At 42.6% G+C, this 21,723-nt stretch overlaps 1 long non-coding RNA gene across 2 annotated transcripts in view; it reads left to right on the top strand.

The window, feature by feature from the left end:
- The window catches only part of LOC130358600 (uncharacterized), a 56,387-nt gene extending 39,837 nt beyond the window's left edge, over window positions 1–16,550 (top strand). For both annotated transcript variants that reach the window (XR_008889584.1, XR_008889583.1), the window contains 2 exons: window positions 807–903; window positions 15,317–16,550. This is a non-coding gene — a long non-coding RNA (uncharacterized LOC130358600). The remainder of the gene's footprint in view (window positions 1–806; window positions 904–15,316) is intronic.
- The last annotated feature ends 5,173 nt before the right edge of the window (window positions 16,551–21,723 follow it).

Raw genomic sequence — 21,723 nt, 5'->3', positions numbered from 1 at the left:
GGTTTTTAAAATGAAATAACAATGACTTGGAAAGTCAAACAGTCTCTGGGTAGAAGGTGACAGGCATGGCCCTGTTTGGTTTGTCAGTCAGGGTAGCTAAGGAGCCAAAGTCAAACTCGTATCTTTATTATTGTATTTTTGACACATTCCTGACAGCCAGTTCCCTGGTTCAGAACTAGCATATTGTATAGGAAACAGCATTAGCTTGTGACAATAATTATAGGAATGGTGTGGTATCTGTAATGTTCTTGTAGTTGTAGTCATTATAGAGGGTTTTCTATGAGCAAAATGTTTAAAAAAAAAAGTCAGGGTGCCCTCAAAATAAAATAAAAATTAAGAATGCCGATCCCTTGCTGTTGGACAGGGCCCAGGTCTGCAATACTGACTGCATCTTAGTGATGTGCCAACAAGTATGAAATGTCTGCTCAACCAGTAAATGGCTGAGACTGGTCAATGCAATGGCCTGTGATTGGGCGAATGTCCTGCATGTCTGGGAATGTCCTGCATGTCAACAGGTCACACGAAAGTGGTGAGCAGAGAAGACCATGCACTGTCAGAACAGCAACCAATAGGACACCTGGCAGGTGAGTATGCTTTATTCTTTCTGTATGAAGTGGCCACAGTGGTTGTGGCGGTGCTTGGTACTTTACTGAAATAATATGGAGTTACACTGATCGTATAATGGGAATAAACTTCATAACACTTCTACCCAACCTTTTAGCAAAATGGTAAAATAATGTATGTATGACACTTTACCAACTTGTATTCCTGTTGTGTTATTCATCCATTTTTTGTACACCTGTTAGCTCTTGGTTATTAGGGCTGCCATATACGTCAGATTTACTGGGCTTGCAGGAAGAGGTGCCAACAGCAGCTTGAGCCTAGATAACTCTAAAGTCCTAGGTAAGTCCAAAGCAATGTAGTGGTGTAAATTGTGGCATTACGCTCTTTCTCACAATACTAATAGGAGGAAACAAGAGTTTTCCTTTGGAGGGAATATTGTGGCACCACAGTGTGTGTATGGCCTAACCACATGAGGTGCCAGTGGAGACTACAGTAGGCCTGTGAGTAGCATAGGCCTGGCTCTATCCAAGAGCGTACCAGTGGGCTGAATGTAGAGCGATACCTTGAGTGTGAGAAGCTGCACAGCCCGAGGGTTATCACCTAGGATAAGCTGGTGAGCTGATAGGAAGTATCAGGTGAACTGGTAGAACTTGGGAGCCACTGCTGGTAGTGCAGGATGAAGAGAAACCATCCTTTCACACTACCGCTAGTAGTGGGCCCGTTAGAAGATAGCGGGAGAATTTTGTTGCTTGCGACATCTTTACTCCCGCTATCTTCCAGTGGAATAATGGCCGCAATAATGGACATCAGAGAACCCCTGTGAATTGGATCCTCTGTGCCCGTTATGCCTCCCGTTGGGCTCCGTCACACTAATGGCCGTTAAAGGCAAAAAAACAAAAGAGAGCCTAAATGGCCATTTGTGGGGGAGCCAAGCGGCAGTGTGAAAGTAGCAGAGAATAGTCTGCAGAGAATAGCAAGCAGAGAATAGGCTGGTGGAAACTGGAGTAATTGTGACAAGAATGCTGGGCTTGGGTGAAAAATCTGTGTGAAGTTATTGTTACAACAGTTCTGCTATGTAACCGCTGCTACAAGCTACAGTGCAGCTCTCTATAGAAAGAGAATACCCCTCTTCTGTAAAGAACTTGTTACTCTCTGGTCAGAAACTATACTCCTGGTGCACAGGATTGGGCAATATGCAGTGTGCTCATTCACAGCTATGGATGCTTGGATAATCCATAAGAAATAGTGTCCTAGGGGGAGATTTATCAGAGCCTGTGCAGGTTTCACTTCTGTTTCAGATCACTTCTTTCATTTTTAAAAAGCCTCTGAAAAATAAAAGAAGCACTCTGATTGGTTGCTATGGGCAACTGGTCAACTTTTGCAGGTTTTGATAAAGCTTCCCCTTTTGATAACAAGGACCCACAGAGGTGCGAGATCTGTATCCGCTAAAATCCTCAATCATACTGCGACAAATGTGTTTTGTAACCATAAAATGGGTGCTATCACTGTTGTGAAGAAATTGAAGCTATGTGTTCTACCGCAAAGTTCTTCCTCTTTTTTTTTAGTAGAGGAGCAACCTCTAAGGCCGGTTTCACATGGAAGAATTTCTGCACTGAATTCTGCATGGATTTATAGCCAATTCACTTTAATTAAATTCCTGTGGTGGAAATTCTGCTGTATGAAAGGGACGGTGGAATCCCATTGAAGTGTATTGGCTATAAATTCTATGCAGAAATTCTTCCGTATGATACCAGCCTTACATGCTGCAGTAACAGACCCAGACACAATCATTTTGAGGACCAGCATGCAGCACCATTACACTGTGCCCCTAGATTCACTTGCTTGATCACTAGTTACCTGGTTACTACCAAAGATCCCTCTGGGATAATGACGTGAGAGGTTCCCTCCTGGAAAGTCTGAGGTCAAGAAAGAATAATCCCACAGGTTCTGCTATCCGATTAAAGGGGTACTCAGGTACTTTTTTGATCAACTGGTGCCATAAAGTTAAACAGATTTGTAAATTACTTTTAAAAATCCTAATCCTTCCAGTACTTACCAGCTGCTGTATGCTCCACAGGAAGTTGTTTTCTCTGTCCATGTCAGGAATTGTCCAGAGCAGGAGAGGTTTGCTATGAGGATTTGCTCCTGCTCTGGACAGTTCCTGACATGGACAGAGGTGTCAGCAGAGAGCACTGTGGTCAGAAAAGAACTACACAACTTCCACTGTGTCATGGGGACATAGCTCTGCACAGCCCCGCTCCTGTCATGGGGATGCAGATCTGCACAGCTGCATTCCTGTCATGGGGATGCAGATCTGCACATCCCTGCTCCTGTCATGGGGATGTAGATCTGCACAGCCCCGCTCCTGTCAGGGGGACGTAGATCTGCACAGCCCGCTCCTGTCATGGGGACGTAGATCTGCACAGCCCCGCTCCTGTCATGGGGACGTAGATCTGCACAGCCCCGCTCCTGTCATGGGGACATAGATCTGCACAGCCCCGCTCCTGTCATGGGGACGTAGATCTGCACAGCCCCGCTCCTGTCATGGGGACATAGATCTGCACAGCTGCATTCCTGTCATGGGGATGTAGATCTGCACAGCCCCGCTCCTGTCATGGAGACGTAGATCTGCACAGCCCCGCTCCTGTCATGGAGACGTAGATCTGCACAGCCCCGCTCCTGTCATGGGGATGTAGATTTGCACAACCCCGCTCCTGTCATGTTGACATAGATCTGCACAGCCGCATTCCTGTCATGGGGATGTAGATTTGCACAACCCCGCTCCTGTCATGTTGACATAGATCTGCACAGCCGCATTCCTGTCATGGGGATGTAGATCTGCACAGCCCCGCTCCTGTCATGGGGACATAGATCTGCACAGCCGCGTTCCTGTCATTGGGATGTAGATCTGCACAGCCCCGCTCCTGTCATGGGGATGTAGATCTGCACAGCCCCGCTCCTGTCATGGGGACGTAGATCTGCACAGCCCCGCTCCTGTCATGGGGACGTAGATCTGCACAGCCCCGCTCCTGTCATGGGGACGTAGATCTGCACAGCCCCGCTCCTGTCATGGGGACGTAGATCTACACAGCCCCGCTCCTGTCAGGGGGGACGTAGATCTGCACAGCCCCGCTCCTGTCATGGGGACGTAGATCTGCACAGCCGCGTTCCTGTCATGGGCACCAATTGAAAAAGCCCAAAGGAGGGTGAGGGGTCCTCCAATTATACTCCCCTCTAAGGAAAAGCCCCCATAAAATTTAACTTTTATTAGTATTATTAAAATATAATCCCTAGTTGTGAGATAAAAACAGTATCCACAACAGTGCAGAAATACCAAGGCTCAAGTGTAATTCCAGACATACAGTCTGTGTAATAGAGAAATGAATGGTGCTGCAGTACACTAAAAGAGAGCACTATTGTGGTGTGCAATTAAAACATGAACTGTACGGCCACCCTCGACATGTTTCGCTGTGGCTACAGCATTGTCAAGAGGATCATGTTGCTAGGCCCACGCCCCTCTTGACATTACACCACACCCCTCATTGCAAGTCTATGGAGGAGGCGTGTTGACCCCCGCAGCCAGCACCCAGTGTTCGAAACACAATGTTGCGAACGCTGGGGCAGAGAACAGTCCCCCTCCCACATCAGGTTGGCAGTATAGTTCCCCCTACATTAGGTTGGCAGTATAGTTCCCCCTACATTAGGTTGGCAGTATAGTTCCCCCTACATTAGGTTGGCAGTATAGTTCCCCCTACATTAGGTTTGCAGTATAGTTTCCCACATTAGGTTGGCAGTATAGTTCCCCCCACAATAGGTGCAGTATAGTTCCCCACATTAGGTTGGCAGTATAGTTCCCCCCACATTACACGCAGTATAGTTCCCTCCACATTAGGTGTAGTATAGTTCCCCACATTAGGTGCAGTATAGTTCCCCACATTAGGTTGGCAGTATAGTTCCCCCCACATTAGGTAGGCAGTATAGCTCCCCCACATTAGGTGCAGTATAGTTCCCTCACATTAGGTGCAGTACAGTTCCCCCCACATTAGGTGCAGTATAGTTCCCCCACGCTGGGGCAGAGAACAGCCCCCCCCCCCCCACATTAGGTTGGCAGTATAGTCCCCCTACATTAGGTTGGCAGTATAGTCCCCCTACATTAGGTTGGCAGTATAGTTCCCCCTACATTAGGTTGGCAGTATAGTTCCCCCTACATTAGGTTTGCAGTATAGTTCCCCCTACATTAGGTTTGCAGTATAGTTCCCCCCACATTAGGTGCAGTATAGTTTCCCACATTAGATTGGCAGTATAGTTCCCCCCACAATAGGTGCAGTATAGTTCCCCACATTAGGTTGGCAGTATAGTTCCCCCCACATTACATGCAGTATAGTTCCCCTCACATTAGGTGTATTATAGTTCCCCACATTAGGTGCAGTATAGTTCCCCCTACATTAGGTTTGCAGTATAGTTCCCCCTACATTAGGTTTGCAGTATAGTTCCCCCCACATTAGGTGCAGTATAGTTTCCCACATTAGATTGGCAGTAGAGTTCCCCCCACAATAGGTGCAGTATAGTTCCCCACATTAGGTTGGCAGTATAGTTCCCCCCACATTACATGCAGTATAGTTCCCCCCACATTAGGTGTATTATAGTTCCCCACATTAGGTGCAGTATAGTTCCCCCTACATTCGGTTTGCAGTATAGTTCCCCCCACATTAGGTGCAGTATAGTTTACCACATTAGGTTGGCAGTATAGTTCCCCCCACAATAGGTGCAGTATAGTTCCCCACATTAGGTTGGCAGTATAGTTCCCCCCACATTACATGCAGTATAGTTCCCCCCACATTAGGTGTAGTATAGTTCTCCACATTAGGTGCAGTATAGTTCCCCACATTAGGTTGGCAGTATAGTTCCCCCCACATTAGGTAGGCAGTATAGCTCCCCCACATTAGGTGCAGTATAGTTCCCTCACATTAGGTGCAGTACAGTTCCCCCCACATTAGGTGCAGTATAGTTCCCCAACATTAGGTGCAGTATAGTTCCCCCACATTAGGTGCAGTATAGTTCCCCACATTAGGTGTAGTATAGTTCCCCCACATTAGGTGCAGTATAGTTCCCCCACATTAGGTACAGTATAGTCCCCCACATTAGGTGCAGTATAGTTCCCCACATTAGGTGCAGTATAGTTCCCCCACATTAGGTACCGTATAGTCCCCCACATTAGGTACAGTATAGTCCCCCACATTAGGTGCAGTATAGTTCCCCCACATTAGGTGCAGTATAGTCCCCCACATTAGGTGCAGTATAGTCCCCCCACAGACATACAGGCTCCAGCCATATACAGTGTATGGCTGGAGGCTGTATGCCTGTGTACTGCCCCACTTCAGTGCTCCGACCACCGCTCCTCCGGTCCGGCCATAGAGCAGTAGGTCCCGGGACTGGAGGAGCGGTGGTCGGAGCACCAAAGCTGACGTGCCACTGGTCACTTACCATGCTGGCCAGCGCACATCCTGTTCGCTGCTCCGCTCCTCCACGCTCCTCTCCAATGGGCGCATGCACAGGACGTCAGTGACGTCCCGGCGTGTGCTACTTCCCGGCGGGGGGGGGGGGGGGATGTTGTTAGAGCGTGATTGTGGTGAGGTGAGAACTCCAAAGCTGCAAATGAGTTTATTTAAAAAAAATGTCAGACATTCTGGGGCCCTCTTGTTTGACTGGGTGCCTGGGGCCCGGAGAACAAGCTCCAAGTGCACCATTGTTAATCTGGCCCTGCCTAACAGTGGCACATATTCTGTCCCCCTAATCCCCTGATCTCTGAGCATACTTTTCTTACTTACAGTATGCAGGCCGGGGGGACGGGATCTCCGGGCCCCGATGTGATGATGTGATGTCATTGCGCCGGCCTGCAGTGGATCACGTCCCCGCAGCTCACACGCTGTGTACTCACAGCGTGTGACAGCCAAGGTTAGTGAATGGTGGAGCGGGAGCTTACAGCTTCGGCTCCACCATGCGAAGGGGCGGGGGGCAGCAATCTCAGGGGGGGCAATTGCCCCGTTGCCCCCCCCCCCCTGGATCTGCCACTGGCCCCAACGTACAATTCGGAAGTACTACATTATTACAGGGGGTGGCTTTGCCAATAGTTGGGAAAGTATATATATATATATATGCTAAGAAAACCAGCTGGAGGGCCTGGTGAGTGTGTCTCATGAATGCTGCTACTCTTGCCCATCAACTTCTGGAGTCAGAGTCATGTGATTTAAATAATCAAAACAGTTTTAGTGTTTATTTGTTTATTTTTAGTCATTGACACATTCACAATTACCCAAATATATCAATCTATCATTTTATGTCGCAGACATAAAGTAACCAATCCCAGCTTATCTTTTATTTTACCAGAAATAACAACTGAGCTGTGATTGGTTGCTATCTGTCCGTGACACAGATCAGACACTTTTTTTTTTTTCAGACAGATTGATATTTCTGGGCCAATATGTGTTTTTTTATTTTAAGATTATATTTGTTACTTCCGTTTCTATAAGCCGATCTCTATGTGATCTGAAGACCGTGATATCATGTCATGAATGTCTCATGTACTAGCAGTTCCTGTTTTATTGTGTTGTAACTGCTTTCTAAAAGGAAATTAGTACAATTATGGCTTCCCACGTCTGCCTATAAAAAGGTGTGTATAAATATGACGCTGTACATCAATGCCTCCCTGCACGTGACACAATCACACCAGAAACAAGCCTATATTATCATTCCACTGAAACAGCAAACTTTATAGTGTCATGTAACTGAGCACAATCCCATAATGTCGTTATTATATATTTCCTCAACCATTTAAGTGTTATATATGACATGACATCCATAAGAATAATACTGCTCTATAATTTACAAACTAACATCAAAGGTTTTGAGACAGTAACAGGAATAGTGGTCGGGGATTACTATATTTCCCCAAGGTATTTGTTGTATGTAAATGCCAGATTATAGGGAGCTCATATCTCATCCAGGGAAAGCTGGGGAAAGTATGGAAAATTCAGAAATACTTAAAGGGGTACTTCGCCCCTAGACATCCTATCCCCTATCCAAAGGATAGGGGATAAGATGTCTGATCACAGGGGACACACCGCTGGGGACCCCCACAATCTCTCCTGCAGCAGTGGCCACCACACCCCCCTCCCATAGGCTTGCATTAAGAGGGCAGGGCATGATGGCACGAAGGGGAGGGGCCGTGATGTCACGATACTCCGTCCCCTGTATCGTCATCAGCACGGAGCGATCTTCACTCCTTGCAGTTGATGACAAGTGGGTGCTGCAGGAGAGATTGCGGGGGTCTGCAGTGGCGGGACCCCCGCGATCAGACATCTTATGGGGCCGAGCACCCCTTTAAATCCATGGCGGGGCTTAGCTTCCTAGGGACTTTGGTAAGTTCTGTTACCAGGCCTGGTTTTTGTAGGAGATGAAAGGCAGGTTTGGTAGTGGGGCCTTTGATTCCCCTTCTTGGACACTCCAGATTTTTCCAGACTAGCCCAGATCAGCACAGGTGCTGAAGACAGCTCATCAATGGGCTTTAAAACTAGGGGATTGTGAGTCTGAAAGTGAGGCTGTAAGGAACCTGCACCAAAAAAACATACCTTCTAATCTAGGAGTAGTTTTCTTAACCCCTTAAGGACACATGACGTACTGGAATGTCATGTGACGTCATGGCCCCACATCATAGTGGGTCGGGCCCGGCCTCTAACAATGGCCGGGACCCGTGGCTAATAGCGTGCGGCATTGATCGCGCGCTATTAACCCTTTAGACGTGGCGTTCAAAGTTTAACGCCGCATCTAAAGTGAAAGTGAAAGTATGCCGTGGCATCCCGAACAGCTTACAGGACAGCAGGAGGGTCATTACCTGCCTCCTCGCTGTCCGATCGCCGAATGACTGCTCAGTGCCTGAGATCCAGGCATGAGCAGTCAAGCGGCAGAATCATCGATCACTGGTTTCTTATGAGAAACCAGTGATCAATGTAAATGATCAGTGTGTGCAGTGTTATAGGTCCCTATGGGACCTATAACACTGCAAAAAGAAAGTGGAAAAAAAAAGTGAATAAAGATCATTTCACCCCTCCCCTATTAAAAATTTGAATCACCCCCCTTTTCCCATAAAAAAAAAAAGTGTAAATAAAAATAAACATATATGGTATCGCCGCGTGCGGAAATGTCCGAATTATAAAAATATATGGTTAATTAAACCACACGGTCAATGGCGTACGTGCAAAAAAATTCCAAAGTCCAAAATAGTGCATTTTTGGTCGCTTTTTATATCAATAAAAAATGAATAAAAAGATCAATGCAAAAATGGTACCGCTAAAAACTTCAGATCACGGCGCAAAAAAGGAGCCCTCATACCGCCCCATACGCGGAAAAATTAAAAAGTTATAGGGGTCAGAAATTACAATTTTAAACATATTAATTTTCCTGCATGAAGTTATGATTTTTTTCCAGAAGTACGACAAAATCTAAACTATATAAGTAGGGTATCATTTTAATTGTATGAACCTACAGAATAAAAATAAGGTGTCCTTTTTACCGAAAAATGTACTACGTAGAAACGGAAGCCCCCAAAAGTTACAAAACAGCGTTTTTTTTTCAATTTTGTCTCACAATGATTTTTTTTTTTTCCGTTTCACCGTAGATTTTTGGGCAAAATGACTGACGCCATTACAAAGTAGAATTGGTGGCGCAAAAAATAAGCCCTCATATGGATTTTTAGGTGCAAAATTGAAAGAGTTATGATTTTATAAAGGCAAGGAGCAAAAAACGAGAATGCAAAAACAGAAAAAAACCCCGGTCCTCAAGGGATTAATATTTGGAGGGCCAGATCTAAATAGTAAAAAATTTGAATAAAACTGCTCCCAGTACTTTAACTTGGGGTATACCACTTATAACTGGAAACCATTTACTCACTGGGAAAGGGGCTTGAGTCAGTTTTAAATTCAAATACAAACCAAATTCTAAACCTATTGGGGGAGATTTATCACAACCTATCAACTTTTCCTCTACAAAGGTTTTGATAAATTTCCCCCTCTAAGGACCTTCATACAGATCAATTACAGTCATGGCCGTAAATGTTGGCACCCTTGAATTATTTTTAGAAACTGAAGTATTTCTCACAGAAAAGGATTACAGTAACATGTTTTGCTATACACATGTTTATTCCCTTTGTGTGTATTGGAACAAAACAAAAAAAGGGAGGAAAAAAAGCAAATTGGACATAATGTCACACCAAACTCCAAAAATGGACTGGACAAAATTATTGTCACCCTTAACTTAATATTTGGTTGCATACCCTTTGGAAAAAATAACTGAAATCAGTCGCTTCCTATAACCATTAATAAGCTACTTTCACCTCTCAGCCGGAATGTTGGACCACTCTTCCTTTGCAAACTGCTCCAGGTGTCTCTTTTTGGAAGGGCGCCTTTTCCCAACAGCAATTTTAAGATCTCTCCACAGGCGTTCAATGGGATTTAGATCTGGACTCATTGCTGGCCAATTCAGAACTCTCCAGGGCTTTTTTGCCATCCATTTCTGGGTGTTTTTTGACGTATGTTTGGGGTCATTGTCCTGCTGGAAGACCCAAGATTTCATACACAAACCCAGCTTTCTGACACTGGGCTGTACAGTGTGACCCAAAATCCGTTTATAATCCTCAGATTTCATGATGCCTTGCACACATTCAAGGCACCCAGTGCCAGAGGCAGCAAAACCAACCCAAAAAATCATTGAACCTCCACCATACTTCATTGTTGGTACTGTGTTCTTTTCTTTGTAGGCCTCATTCCATTTTCGGTAAACAGTAGAATGAGGTGCTTTACCAAAAAGCTCCATCTTTGTCTCATCTGTCCACAAGACGTTTTCCCAGAAGGATTTTGGCTTGCTCAAGTTCATTTTAGCAAAATGTAGTCTTGCTTTTTTATGTCTCTGTGTCAGCAGTGGGGTCCTCCTGGGTCTCCTGCCATAGTGTTTCATTTAAATATCAACGGATAGTTCGTGCTGACACTGATGCTGCCTGAGCCTGCAGGACAGCTTGAATATCTTTGGAACTTGTTTGGGGCTGCTTATCCACTATCAGGACTATCCTGCGTTGACACTTTCATCAATTTTTTCTCTTCTGTCCACGCCCAGGGAGATTAGCTACAGTGTCATGGGTTGCAAACTTCTTGATAATGTTGCGCACTGTGGACAAAGGCAAATCTAGATCTCTGGAGATGGACTTGTAACCTTGAGATTGTTGATATTTTTCCACAATTTTGGTTTTCATGTCCTCAGACAGTTCTCTTCTCCTTTTTCTGTTGTCCATGCTTAGTGTGGTACACACAGACACACAATAAAAAGACTAAGTGAACTTCTCTCCTTTTTATCTACTTTCAGGTGTGATTTTTATATTGCCCACACCTGTTACTTGTCCCAGGGGAGTTTAAAGGAGCATCATATGCTTGAAACAATCTTATTTTTCCACAATTTTAAAAGGGCGCTAATCATTTTGTCCAGACCATTTTTAGAGTTTGGTGTGACAATATGTCCAATTTGCATTTTTTTCTCCCTATTTTGGTTTAGTTCCAATACACACAAAGGGAATAAACATATGTAGTGTATTGCAAAACATGTGTTACTGCAATTCTTTTCTGTTAGATTTCAAAAAATTTCAGGGGTGCCAACATTTGCGGCCATAACTGTATGTCAAGCTGTCCTGGTTTTTATGGCAACAAAATAGCCCTAAACCGTCGTACCATTGTATTGGAATGTTGTGATTAGTTCTAACCAAAATAACATTTCTAAACTTTCAATTTTTGACTCATCTGACCACAGAACACACTTCCTTAATGGCCATCAAGGTTCTCAGAAAGCAGCGTCATCTCAATATGGTTCCCCCTCAGCATTCACATGCCATACCTATTGTCATCATCCTTGCTGCGACAAGCAGTTGGATACAGCTGCAACCACTGTTAAAGGGGTACTCCACCCCTAGACATCACTAGTTTTAGTGCAGCATAAATATTCTTCTACACATTTGCGCTGCGGTATATCCACAGTATATCTGAACTGTGTGACAATACTAATTCAGTATGATGTATATGGGCTGCGAAGAGTTGGAGCTGAGCAAGGCAGCAGCTATAAGGTTTCTGTACAACATATATGTTTGCATAGTGGGCAGTGCGATTGTACCTTGGTTTTTTGTAACTACCTTGAGCCTTATGAGAAATGACCTTTACTCAGACTTACAGCAAAGCTGTTATTTCAGAGCTTGTCAGCCTGAGTCACTCCCTAAGGCTGCAAATGTATGAGCAATAAATCTATCATATTCTAAAAAGCCATTGGAGGACTAGAGCTTGAGTACATAGTATATATAGTTCTGGCATCAGATTATCATGGATAGTGGTGCAGCACAAATAAAGAGTGTCATACTGTCACATGCTACCAAGTGAAAGATCAACACAGCTGTCTACCTGTAGTCCTGAACTATTATTATAAATATTGATCATATTTAGATAGGGTGATAAATAGAATATCTAGTTTGGCTATTTACACATACTGTTTCCAGAGTGACCAATAATATTGTTTTCAGGCTACTTTTGTGTCTCGAAGCTTTAAAATCAGGTTTTCTAGAAACAACAGCACTTGTGTCCATGGGCCGTGGGCCCATATCCGTGGGCATTGCACATTTTTCTCATGTTAAGGTACCTATACACATAGGATAGCTGTTGACCAATGCTCAGCTCAGCCAAGACAACTGTTCTGAATGGAAAATGGAAGGGTAAGATCTAGCCCGACTCCTTTGGCATTTTCATAGAATGGGGCAGATGAACTCCAACATCCCACCTTTTTTCCCCTCAATGTATTAGAAGGCAAAGTAACTTAGGCTACACAGCAGTGGACAAGAATAAAACTAAGACCCTTTTAACTTCTGGAAAGTAGAAATACTGTCCAGCATCTAAATATGTGTGAATAACAAGGATCAAAGGTGCAAAATTCTTCCAACGTGTTTCAGGCCCATAGGCTTAAACTCATGGTAACTTGTGGCTTTGGCTGCATTAATAACATAGTGACTAAGCTATCATCAAAAATACAACATTGTTGATCTGTATGATATGACCATTCATTCAAGCCAATACACTTATTTATTTTAAAGATTCTTGAACTGTTATACAGTATTTAAAATATTCAATTAAAATATTAAATTAAACCATGATATTCTCAAAGTTCACAACTTACAGTTATTTTACATCGCTCTATAAGTGCTTTAGGTAGTGTATACATGACAAAGATTCAGGAAAATATTACCCCCAATAATATACAGTACAGACCAAAAGTTTGGACGCACCTTCTCATTCAAAGAGTTTTCTTTATTTTCATGACTATGAAAATTGTAGATTCACACTGAAGGCATCAAAACTATGAATTAACACATGTGGAATTATAGACATAACAAAAAAGTGTGAAACAACTGAAAATATGTCATATTCTAGGTGTAAAGTGTCCCTAAGTGCAGTCACAAAAAACATCAAGAGCTACTAAGAAACTGGCTCACATGTGGACCGCCCCAGGAAAGGAAGACCAAGAGTCACCTCTGCTGTGGAGGATAAGTTCATCCGAGTCACCAGCCTCAGAAATCGCAGGTTAACAGCAGCTCAGATTAGAGACCAGGTCACTGCCACACAGAGTTCTAGCAGCAGACACATCTCTAGAACAACTGTTAAGAAGAGACTGTGTGAATCAGGCCTTCATGGTAGAATATCTGCTAAGGACAGGCAACAAGCAGAAGAGACTTGTTTGGGCTAAAGAACACAAGGAATGGACATTAGACCAGTGGAAATCTGTGCTTTGGTCTGATGAGTCCAAATTTGAGATCTTTGGTTCCAACCACCGTGTCTTTGTGCGACGCGGAAAAGGTGAACGGATGGACTCTACATGCCTGGTTCCCACCGTGAAGCATGGAGGAGATGGTGTGGGGGTGCTTTGCTGGTGACACTGTTGGGTATTTATTCAAAATTGAAGGCACACTGAACCAGCATGGCTACCACATTATCTTGCAGCGGCATGCTATTCCATCCGGTTTGCGTTTAGTTGGACCATCATTTATTTTTAAACAGGACAATGACCCCAAACACACCTCCAGGCTGTGTAAGGGCTATTTGACCAAGAAGGAGAGTTATGGGGTGCTGCGCCAGATGACCTGGTCTCCACAGTCACCAGACCTGAACCCAATGAAGGCAAAAGGGCCAACAAGTGATAAGCATCTCTGGGAACTCCTTCAAGACTGTTGGAAGACCATTTCAGGTGACTACTCCTTGAAGCTCAACAAGAGAATGAGTGTGCAAAGCAGTAATCAAAGCAAAAGGTGGCTACTTTGAAGAACCTAGAATATGGCATATTTTCAGTTGTTTCACACTTTTTTGATATGTCTATAATTCCACATGTGTTAATTCATAGTTTTGATGCCTTCAGTGTGAATCTACAATTTTCATAGTCATGAAAACTCTTTGAATGAGAAGGTGTGTCCAAACTTTTGGTCTGTACTGTACATCGCATCCAGGTATTGTTCCAAATGTAAGGAAAATAAATATATCCAATCATTCAAATATTACGATAAACTAAAAGAAAATACTATATTGATGATGTTATATAATTATAATACATAAATAATTCCAGTAATAATAATAACAGAACATGTATGAACACATAGTAAATGCTAGAGGTATTTTAGGCTTCTGAGTCAAAGTATTTACATGAAGGCGCAGGGAACGCCGGCACGTCAGGACGTGTGGTCACCTGACTGCATGACGGACCAGGCTGCTTGTCACTGCGCCTGGTCAGAGATGGGGGGCGGCTGGAGCCCCTGAAGATTGGGGGGACTCTGGGTGAAAGGACCTGCGGCAAGGACCTTACCTGATGCCACATGACCCCTCACATGATCTCCCACATGATTCTGCTGACGTCAAACACGATAGTTTGCGCCATACAGTGAAGGTAAAAGCTGAGAGAGAGGGCAGCTGCGTCAGCCTGGCGGGCATCCGGTCACCTCAGAAGGGAAGTAGCCGAGGACATGCATGCAGAGGGACAGGTAATAAAGGAGGATAGACAGTAATGGTCCCGGAGGAAAAATGATATCTAGAACCGCCATGAATGTGACAGTAAGTTAGAGTACCGGGTACCTGGATCCTTTGCTGCTATTAGTGTTGGAGAAGAGATTGTTTTTAAATGGTCACTACCTCTGCATATTAACTAGCTGAGGCATAATTGAATATTGTTTTTTTTTCCTTTTTTTTTTTTAACTTGACTCTGTTACGCCTGGAAATCAATTGTGGTGAATGTGACAGTAAGTTAGAGTGCCGGGAACCTGGATCCTTTGCTGCTATCAGTGTTGGATAAGAGACTGCTTTTAAAGGGTCACTACCTCTGCATATTGACTGCATATTAACTAGCTGAGGCAAAATGGAACACTGTTTTTTTTTTCTATTTAAACTTGACTCTGTCATGCCTGAAAATAAACTGATTTTTAAATTAAAAATTAACTAATTAGTTATGATCAAATAATAAGACGCTCAGATTGGAGGAGATGGTGCAATTTTGATCGAGACATACTGCATTAAATATATAGTATTAGGAGATATGGAATATATAAAATCATAATGTTATGGTCTTGGACTAAAAAGGTTAAAGAATAAAAGTATTAGATGATTGTAACGTAATTTTGTTTCCCTCCCTCCTCTAGATGTAGTGGGCGAAAGATAATTTCAGGAGATCTTCATTTCACCGTTTATATGCTATTCTCTGGAGAAGGGGAAAATCATCTGTTGAATAGCCACATGGTCTAAGGTTGGATAAATCCAGATTATAATTCCCTTTAGACTTACAGTATATCTATATATATTAATTTGTCATAGGGTGAAGGAACCTGTGCCACTAGAAATCTCTTCTCATCTGTCTTGCTGATGAGTGGACTGATTGCCTGAAACTGGTTGTATAATTTGGAAAGTTTTGGAAATGCCTCCTAAACCTAAAGATCATAGGAGATCGGGCAATAATACCTCGCCTAAGGCACCGCCCACATCAGCCAGAATTGACAAATATATGAAATCTCAAACTATTGCAAAAACTCGAAATGTGAAAGATCTGTCCCCTAAAGGAAGAGGATCGAGATTTGATATTTTAAAGGAGGTGGGAGTAATGGAGGATATGGAGAGTAAAGGGGATCAGAACATAACATTGCATAATACCATGAAGGAGATACAAGCTTGTAATATGTCAATAAAAGAGTTAACTACTTAACTACACATCTAGGCAAGCTTACAACAGAAATGCCAGTAATGAGAGATGAGATGGCGAATATCAGACACAGAATTACATACACAGAGAAGGAGGTCCTGGGTGTACAGGCTGATATATCAGCAATGCAGAAGAAGATTGAAGAATTGGGTAAACAAAATCTGCTCTTCCAGACAAAAATCTACGATATTGAAGATCGATCGCGTAGAGGGAATCTTCCTATATTGGGAATTCCCAAGGGGCCTGAAGTGAAAAATCCTATCCAATTCTGTATCAAATGGTTGAAGGAAACCTTCTCCAATATGGTACTGTCTCCTAACCTCTCCATTGAGAGAGCCCACAGGGTACCCTCACAGAGACTACCACCTGGGAATGCCCCAAGGACTACGTTTATTAAATTGTTGTCGGTGGCAGATAGAGATTTAATATTAAGAGCGGCTAGAGGGATGAAAGATTTAGAATATAATGGTTCTAATACTGCCATTTATCCAGATTTTTCTAAAAATACGCAAAGATCCAGGAGGACTTTTAGAGATGTGAAAAGAAGACTTTTTAATGCTAAAATTCAATACTCTTTATTGTTTCCTGCTAAACTAAGGGTGGTGTTTAAAGAAAAAAACCTTCTTCTTTCAGGATGCAGTGGAGGCAATGAAATGGGCCGGGACGGGTTAGTGGAGGCAATGAAATGGGCCGGGACGGGTTGAGGGTTGGGCACATGGATTAACAGGTGACAGTAAGAGCACCGAGCAATCCAGGTTCAGAGTGTGTGAGTGTGTGTGTGTGTGTGTGTGTGTGTGTGTGGGGGGGGGGGGTGTTAGGGGTGGGCCAGTCTCAGTAGGCTTTTGGGGTAAATGGGGGCCCTCCTTTTTTTTTTTTCTTTCTCCTCTCTCAAGGTCAAGGTAGATTGTAGTGGCAAATATGTCTTTATTCATTGTAGGGTCAGTCAACGTGAATTAAATTTGGCATTTATTTATATACCTCCATCCTTCTCTGTCCAAGGTCTCAGGGCCTTTTTTGTTTTTATTAATAAATTAGAGGAGATACCCTTGATTATAAATGGGGAACTCAATTCAGTTTTTGACCCTGGGCTGGACAGGACAGGGGGGACAGTTGGGAAAAGCCCCAAGATGACACTGTTAGCGAGATATGTAGAGGAACTGGGTTGGTGTGATACTTGGAGAAAATTATATCCAGGGAGAACGGTCTATGGCCCTCATTTACTATTGCGATCCCGTTTTGTCGGGTTGTGCGCCAGATTCTGGCGCATTGCCCCAGAAATTCTGTCTGCGCCAAATTTTGCACCAGAATTTGTGCCTCAATTGAAAAAAAACACAGTAACTCTCCATTTTGCTAAGAAATCCCAAAAAAGGGACATGGTCGCCAGTAAAAGAAAAAAAAAAATGGGGCGGGGTCACCAAAAAGGGGCATGTTCCTGACATTTTCACAAAAAAGCAACATATTTAATAAGGTTTCCACAGAATATGTGGTGGATTTGAGCTGAAGATCAGAGCATGTGTAAAAAAAAAAGCAAAGTGTAGGGAAAGTGGAAAATGTAGGGAAACCTTAGTAAATACTGTGGAAAAAAAATTGTAGGGAATTAAAACCCACAAAGAAACCTACACAACACTCTTAGTAAATAAGGGCCAATACATGTTATAGTAAAACCCATATGACAGCATCCAGATTGGACCATTGTATAACTAAGAAATTAGCATCAACTTTGGTGAAAGGGATAAAATATGGTAAAAAGTCAGTTTCCGATCATACCCCCATGAGCGTCACACTGGCAGTGGAACGGAGTAGGACTCCACCCAGATTTAGATTGCATCCCCACTGGTGAACTGTCTGGCAAAGGGCTGATTATACAGAATCAGAGATTATACCCTTTTGGAATAGGAATAAAGGTACAACGGAGGTTGGTTATGCTTGGAACACCTTGAAAGCCTATATAAGAGGTATCCTAATTAAATACATTTCACAAAAGAAAAAGAGTTTTTATAAGATAGAATTGATTTGAAAGAGAAAATAAATGAAGCGGAGAAGGACTATTATATCAACCCAAATAAAGATACATTTAATATCTTAGATTATGCAGTATCTTAGATTAAGCAAATAAAAACCTGACAGAATAACTATTAAATATAGCACAACAAAAAAAACTTTTTTGATGGGTTTAGGAATTTTATTGGGAGGGGAAAGCCATCCAAACTATTGGCCAGGGTAGTACAAACACAGAAAAATATGAAACCTATAGAGGTGATACAGCTGGAACCTGGGGAGACGACAAATGATCAGCAAAATATTTTGACCGAATTTGTAGTACACTTCCAGATTCGATGTCTGAGGCAACCATAATTTTATTATTAAAAAAAGATAAAAACCCAAAGAAGGTCGAATCATACAGATTGATTTCATTAATAAACTCTGATACTAAAATATTTTCCAAATTACTGATAACAAGTCTGGTGAAGGGTTATTCCCAAGAAAGTCCACGAGGATCAAATGGGTTTTATAGGAGGGAGACACATGAGCGTGGGTCTGGAGCGGATATTGGCAGCTATACAACAAAAGGGGGGAGGGGCCCCACCCTTTCCTATCATTAGACGCGGTTAAAGCATTTGATAGGGTAGAGTGGGGTTTCCTTTGGAAAGTTATGGAGAAGTTTGGATTTGGGGAGGTATACATGAAGTGGATTAAACTACTCTATGCCCAACCTTGTGTGAGAATTAGTATACAGGGATCTCTATCAGACAAGTTTTTTTTTATAACAAAAGGAACTAGGCAGGGGTGCCCTTTGTCACCCATGCTGTATGCTCTTTATATAGAGCCCTTGGCGTTCACTATAAGACAGAATGATAGGATAAGGGGATTTGGTTTAGAGGGCATAGAAAATAAAATATCTTTATATGCGGATGACATGCTTCTGTTTATACGAAATCCACGGGAAAGAATAGAAGAAATAAATTTTTTTTTAAAGAATATAATAAACTGTCCGGACTACAGATCAATACAATAATACAGGAATTTAGGTGCTCTACTATGGTAGATGTAAACAATGACATTGGCTAACCCTCAACACTGATGTTAAAATTGAGATATTAATCAGTAAGTCCTTATATGAAAGACATACCTGAGCCCGCACACCAACCCCAAGGTTTCTCAAGTGGCACGGGACCTAAAACTAAACCTACCTGTGCCATATGGGCAAAACCCGGGGACAGTGGGCAATTACAGCGGCATTAGGTACGACTCACAGCCCTCTCCCAGGTTACCTCCAGTGTGGCTAAGCACACATACAATGGGAGGAGGGAGGCAGACTATAAGCCCCACCCAAGTTGGCTGATTTGTTGCAGGCCTCACAGGTGAACTTTAATGCTTTAATGCTGCCTATAATAGTGATTAAGGCACATTAAATGTGGAGGTTATATACCTCCAAGTATAAGATTTAAACAACAACAAAGATATAGTCTCAAATGGCAGACGGTGCTTAACCCCAAATGCAGTTGTGCATTTTTGCAGGGGAAGCAGATCCTGCGCTTGTGGTCTGTTGCTAGGGGCGATCCCCAGCATAAAAATGCATACAAAGGGGATGCCTGCAGCAGACTGGCAAAAAAAATCGGCTTACCTGAAATTAAACCGAGAGGGAATAGATATTAGAATAGTATCTAAATTGAAACCAAAGAAGATCCTGGGGATCAAGGTTTCAGAGGATATAGGTGATTTCTCTGAATTGAATTTAAAGTGGTATTCCAGGATTTTTTTTCTTTATTTGACTATGCTACAGGCCTGTAAAGTTAGTGTAGTTCATAATATAGTGTCTGTACCTGTATGTGATGGTTTTCTCACAATTCTTATGTGATTTTTCACCCCAATATTTATTTATAACAGTATACAAAATGACTGTTGTCTCAGATTTTTCCCAGGTTGCAATGCAGCCGAGACCTGACTCACTAGTCAGCTGATGACAGGGAGCCTGTCTGCTTCAATGGGTGGAGCGATCAATTTGCAACTAATGCAACAGCTGTAGGAACCCTGATTGAAAACCACAGGTCTTTTGAATGGATGCAGCTCATTTATGTTTAAATGGGTGGGGTTTGCGGGAGGGAGGAAAATGGAATTGTGGGATTTGTAGTCAAAAAAAGAAAAGTCAAACAGGAAATACTAGTTCACAAAGATAGCCACAGTGTTATGGTAATCTCACAACATAGCCATTTAGCCCCAAGACAAGGGCAGATCCTTCCTAAGCATGTCCATTACTGTCTGCCAGGTACGTTCTAAACTCACCTTATGGTGGATAACCCCTTTAATTGAAATCCGGAACTGAATGCCCCTGTCCATATCAGATAGAATCGCCCTGGTGAAGATGACTTTTCTTCCCCAAATTATGTTTATTTTATTTGCTTCCCCTGTTTGGATCCCTAGATATTGGTTCTCGAAATTAGAAAGACTTGTGAATAAATTTATCTGGGGACAAAAACGCACCAGACTCAAGCACTCTGTTATGTCATCCCTGCAGGAACAAGCAGGGATGGGATTACTACATTTTTTCATTTACTTCCTCTCGAAGCTGATGGAGAGGATTAAAAATTGGAATAAAAATCGTCTAATGAGAAGTATAAATATACAAGGGGTGAGGGGTGATGAATCACTTTTGTGAATTTAGAAGCAGGTAGAATAGGAGGTGGTGGGAGGAGTTATCTTTCAAAAATTGTTAAATCTAGCATGGAAAGAAGTAAAAAAATATGGCATTTAAACAGTAGTATAATATCTCATCTTTGGGAGAATAAAAAATTAGAAGGATTTATACACATACTGGATACAAAATTTTGGGTGACACAAGTTACATATAAAATAATGCACTTAATAAAGCAGGGAAAATCCTCTAATTTGAGGAAATTAAAGAGAAATATGGAATAGGAGAAGAACACAAGATACGTTATTATCAAATGTTTTGTGCTTTTATGTGCACAAAAAATAAAAAGATATTTTAAATTGATAGTCACATATTAATAGATTATATGCTAATATCACTATCCTGTCTGTCTTGGTCTGTGTTCAGACAGTTCAGTCTATTGGATTTGGTTGTGTTTTAACAGTGATATGTTCCCTGGTCAGGGAATAGTTAAAGCCTTTAGCTTTCCATCCAATAGCTCTTAGGGTGTGTCTACATAAGATCAGCTCAGTCTAGCTTCTGGGCTGGTGATTGACATCTTAACTTCCTGACTTCCTGTCTTGCTGCTATCGTGCTTGACATGCTGCTATGGAGCTTTTGGTGAAACAATACTTGTTTGAGCTTTTAATCTACTATCTCTGTTTTAGCATGCACCTTGCATTTTTCTTTGATATTTTCTGGGCTTTTACCCATGGTTAGATAGCATGCTCTTAGTAGATTTTAATCCGTGTTAGTATAGTCGGTTTTAGTATTTGTATGTCCTATCTGCTATGTATCTGTTCACTCTGTGTTTTCTCATGTATCCGTTTTCTGTGTTTCTGTATCTGGCATCCATGTTACCACTCCATGGGGACATTCCTGTGTCTACTGGAGGTACTGAGGGATTGCGCTTATTCTTGTTTAGCAATAGATTCTGTTTACCTTTGTGTGGGGGACTCAGAGGGTATTGTTATTCCTGTGTCTACCAGAGGTTTTCTAAGGGATTATGCTATTTTCCTTTCTGTTCCTGGAGTCTGTTCAGACTCATCTGTTTTCCTGTCTTGGGTTCAGTGTGAGCAGTGTTCTTTAATTATATCCTGTTGTATCTGTTTTTCTGAGTTTTAACTAGACATCCCTGTTACTGCTCCATGGGGACATTCCTGTGTCTACTGGAGGTTCTGAGGGATTGCGATTATTCCTGT

Source organism: Hyla sarda, chromosome 2 (assembly GCF_029499605.1).
Source record: "Hyla sarda isolate aHylSar1 chromosome 2, aHylSar1.hap1, whole genome shotgun sequence".
Lineage (NCBI taxonomy): Eukaryota > Metazoa > Chordata > Amphibia > Anura > Hylidae > Hyla > Hyla sarda.
The sequence above is the reverse complement of the archived record's forward strand: the minus strand, read 5'-3'. Positions and strand labels throughout refer to the sequence as shown.